Consider the following 5,557-nt stretch of genomic DNA (forward strand, 5'->3'; position numbering starts at 1 on the left):
AGCATTTTTAGATTAAAAAAAAAGAGGAAGTAAATCAATCGAGCTAATTTATCTTCCTTATGCACTGTATTTATTATTCATACAACTAATCACATTTATTACACCACAATACACAACGGTACACTTAATAATTTCATCGAATCTAAATCTTAATCGTGATACAACGGTAATCGATTAATAATATGGAGGTATAAATAGCACATATACTGTGACGTCGTGTATACTCTACGATATACAACTGGTCAAGAATTTTATAAACTCTTGGACCTGTGATCAGTATTCTTTCATCTACAGTGCTGTCGCGCGGTAAATTCTTGACCAAACGGTATAGTTACTGCATTTAACACGCTCCAGGGGAACAGAATAACATAATCAAGATCCTTCTATTTTTATTATGTAACTACATTTTTGTATCGTATATAACACCGAATAATTATTACTTTTCTCTTGTTAATTTTTTGCAACCTGCCTTTTCAATACATATAAATATTCATTGATTTATCATAAATACTATTCAATAATTAATAATAAGAGAAACCTTTTTCTTGCTCAATTATGGTTTTTTATAAAAAACAACTTAATAAAACTGTATACGAAAAATTTATTATCAGATATAATTATTATGTAAATTATTAAATAGTTTTACTAACGATATAGTTCAGAGTGCAAAAAATCAAGGCGTTACCATCAATCTAGTAGCTAAGTGCTTTATGACAGGGTTGAAAGATGCGCGTTTCTAATCATTACACGTGTGATCGAATGAAATTAAGTCTGCTTCGCTTGTAATGATAGAAAATTCGGTCGATCGATCTATTGTTAACGACATTATCGAAATAACAAGTCACATCAATCGATCTGAATCAATGCTTCTAGTAAATCCGTCTTATCTGTTACGTGTATCGTTTCCCTCTAACATTCAAATGTACGTACTAATTTTGCGAATAGCTGATATACTCTTTACTTATATTAGAACTATTTTACGTTGGTACATTTTATACATGTAACTATAGCATAGGCGACAGAGATTGTGAATTTCCGAGATAATGTCTTTTGCAAACAATAAGATAATAATAATAATTAAAGCACGTTTCTTTTACAAAAGTTTCTTCGCCGTTGAACAGTGAGTGGTCTTTTAGTCGAGTATTACAGAGAATAGTTCAATTTTTGTTCAAGTGGTCCTTTTTTATCATAGTTTGAAAAATTATTCATAGGAATAAAGGAGTTGTTTTTAACCCTTTCACTGCGGCAGATTTTCGTACGTAAAGTCTTTTGTTTTGGTCGTATTGTTTTAAAACTTTTTTTTTTATTAAATTAAGGTGGAAGTGCGCAAAGGATGAAATTACGGTGGAAATGCGTCAAAAGCTTCCAACAATGTAGTACGAGGAAATTTTCAAAACGCACGTAGGCGCCAACAGCAATGAAAAGGTTAAAAATAATAAATTACGTTTTAAGTAAAGTGAAGAATATAAATCTGATGTAAAGAAAGTTTAAATATGAAAATTCACAAAAGGACCACGAAAACAAAAATTTCAAGTATACCATTCAATGTTGGTTGTTTTCATAAGTCTGTCATTACGATCACATGAACACTTTTGCAGCGTTCGATAATGATGAATATCGTAAGTACATAGATACATCGTTGATTGCGTCATATAAAATGGTATTTAAATATATGTATTTTTGACGTGGAGTCATGCATGTCGTAATTACAAATCAGGATCATTTGAACAAACTTTATGAACTAAAATATTATCTCAAATTATGTAACATTTCATAACTCGTTTCATAACTTCTTTTACTCAGTTCTGAATTTTAAAATTAATAAACTACACACTTTTATGAAACGAACCTCGTGTTGCGATGAAATTCAAGATAGCACGAAATATTATGCATCTACTAGATCATTTGAAAATCAGATTTCTCACAGATCAGATTACTCTACGGATTTGTTTTTTTTTTTTCATTTTTCTTTTTTACTAAACTGTAAGTTTTCTAAGTGAAAACATTGTAAATTGCAAAAAAATATTTATTGTCTATTTGAACATTTTTTTTTTTCAAAACAAAATTGTGCGATTTGAACTGAAGTTAAGTTACATTGAAAAGTAAACACTAAGAAGAAAATTGACATTCAAAATGTGTTAATATTGAAATGACATAAAAAATCAATGAGAATGTATTTCAAGTGACGTGTATGTTTTGATTTCTTTTTTAAGGAGTTCATTGTCCAAAGTTAATACACACCGTAATACAAATGTATAACAATATTTGTTAAAGTAAAATTCGATTAATCATCGAATTTTTTTAGTTGCGAATCCTTTGATACAATTATTAAGCATCCTGTATATATATGAACAGAATAAATAAATTTCGTACGAAAGCAAATTAATACAATTCAATATTTCGTGTGTTACATGAACAAAATAATAGAATAAGATTCAGCATTTTGTTGTTGTTTAAAGTAGATCGATCATAGAACAGATAGAACAAATTGTTGAATTGTATAACATTTGATATAGTTAATTCACATAAACATTAAAGAAAAGCTGGACGATGTACGTGTTCGTCATCGCTAGGAACTTATTTTTTAAGCACGATAAATATCGTCAGTTATTTATTTAATGCATCGTAACTGTGTATACGTGAATGTCGTTATAGTTTGTTGCGTGTAGATTAAATGTTTGATTAGTGAAATTTTCATAATCGGGGCATATTTATTGTCGAAGTATATACGGCTAGCATACACGGGAAAACAACTCCTAAAATTCGGAAAAATCATTCATTCTATCAAGCAATATAAAATATAAAAGGAAATCTTCCACTTCTAAATTTCATAAGAAAAAAATTCCATGGCAAAATAATAAGTATAAATGTACATCACAAGTGAGTAAATTTCCTTTTCTTTCATATTTTGTCCAATAAACGCCAATATTAATCAACACAATATTTCCATTAAAATGACGATTACAATAATTATTCTTGCAATAAGTAATATAATCAATCTGATGAGTAGTTCTTTCGACACATTTCGGGCTTAGCCTCTACATTGTTTTTTTTTTTTTTTTAATAATCGCTGCAGCTATTACTATTACTACAACTACCAATAATAATAATAGTACTGCTAGTATTAATAATAATATTAACTAGAAAAGAATCTTAATAATTTATATAGAAAATGTACAAGAAAATCTACATTCAACGTACGCGTATATATTTTTTTTTTATAAATGTGATTAATTCGCGATAACAGAATGAGAGGAGAATAAATAAATAAAAAAAGGAGGGGTGTGTGAGAAAGATGGGAAGTCCGAGGGGGCGAGGGAAAGACCGTACCATTTACAACGTTGTAAAATCTTATTCTAGTTGATGGTATATAATTGCAATAAGAGAGATGGAATATCGCAAATTTGCAGGAACAATTTGTAAACGCAAATATTTTCAAGTACACGATGTAACGAAATTCATGCTGTAGCCAAAAAAAAAAAAAAGAAAGAAAATATCATCGTATCTATGTTATTGTTTAGGACGAGATATAATTTAATTTGTAAAATATTTACTGTTGTTAATTATAACGATAAATTCTAGACAATGGTGAATATTAAAGCCACAATGTGTATTCTTCATTTTTATGTAAACTATATACAGGGTGTTCCTGTAATTCTGGTACAACCAGGCAAGGTGTGATTCTTTGTGAAAAAATGTGTCGAAATTGTAAAATAAAATTTTTGCATATGAAGCTCCGTATTTGAGAAAATTAATTTAATTGTTTATCGATATTTTTCATTCATATTATTGTTTACAGACTTGTGTTGTATATAAGTCTCTTTAATTTGTCAAAAAAGTCCTGTATGAATATTTATAACATATAAAAAAATGCAAATATTTGTTAGATTATTTAAATGACATCCCTATTAATGTCTGTATAAATTAATATAGATGAAAATAGTCCTTGGTAAAATAATATAAAACCAGTTGTACACAACAAATTTCCAAAATCAATTTTCTCAGAAACATTGTCTCACATTTCACAATTGCAATTTATTTTTTCACAAGGAATCACTTTCTTCCCAGTTGTACCTGTGATTACTGGGACACCTTGTACATCTCTATATTTTGTTACACATGAATATCATATAAATAAGAAAATGATAATGAAAATTTTCACTTCGTTCGGAGTTATATATATGTAACTTGAAGCTTACACAAATAAGTATTTAGTATACATGTACAGTCTATCAAGTATAATTATATTTGCACCTTCATCTGCAATGGCAGAACGGCAGTTATGTGTAAAACAAATGCTTGCTTCCCCTTTTTTTTTGTTCTTTTGTTTAGACACGATTTACATTGTATAATAAGTTTTACAAATATTTCCTTAGTTAAAGCTTTAGTTAAAATTAAAGAGAAATTGAAACATGGATTTGTTTTTTTTCGAGAAACAAAAATAATCGTTCCATGGTATTAATCGTTTTGTTTAAATCTGACAGTATTGCATGTTCTTCGAATTCGCAAAAATACCAGTAGTAACAAACGGTTAAAATTACATACATATTTATACGAAACGATGGGCTACAACTTACAACTGATATGCAATATAACTAATTCTAATTCACTATTCAATACTGCACATTCGATTCGTATCAATACATTTAATGGAATACATTCTTATCAACTTGTTTCCTATATTTTGAGCAAAAGGGACTAAAAATGTTAAATTTGTAAAAATGGAGTATATGTCACTATTCGAATTGCAACATAGCTTAAATATATTTTTAAACCAATTGAAGGTTCTTTTTTTTTTTTCTTTATAATTTATAATACGTAACTTTCCCATTTTCCTTATACGATTAAGCACTATTTCGATTTCTTTTGGTTTTGCGATAATAGCTTGAAGAGAAAAAAGGAAATATAAATTATAAAATTCATAAGAAATGTATATATTGATATAAATTCTAAGTCTAATTTAGTACAAGGTATTGCATTTTCAGTTCAATGAAATGCACATGAGAATTCCGCTTTATTAATGTACGATCGTTCCATTATTTCAATTTGACGAATATCATTATTTTACTGTACAAAAGTAAATCGTAAAATGATGAAAATTTTCGTTAAATAAACATTGTATAATACAGATTCGTGTACTTATTTTGCATATGTAGTATTGGAGATGATTAACAAATTATTATAATACGTACAGCGATGCATTTTATAAGAAATGATATGTTGGTTAGAAAAATTAATGTAAATTATTTTTAAAAAATCGTATGTATTAAATTTACAATTATATTTACGAAAATTATACAAAATAATGCGGAAATCGAATAATTTAAAATTGTACGAAATAATGTACAAATGTACAATGTACAACTTAATCTTAGAAATATGCGATTTTTAACATCACATAAACGGTTTTTATTGCTTTGTCGTGTTTTCCAAATTAATTTTTGTGCAATACAAATATACAAACGGAGAATTGACGATAAATGAAGGATTTTTTTAAAGATGTCATTATGCTTGCAACTGGGTAAGTTATATTATTCGTTGTAAAGTGTTACCAAGA

The sequence above is a fragment of the Habropoda laboriosa genome, unplaced genomic scaffold (assembly GCF_001263275.1).
Source record: "Habropoda laboriosa isolate 0110345459 unplaced genomic scaffold, ASM126327v1 scaffold175, whole genome shotgun sequence".
Lineage (NCBI taxonomy): Eukaryota > Metazoa > Arthropoda > Insecta > Hymenoptera > Apidae > Habropoda > Habropoda laboriosa.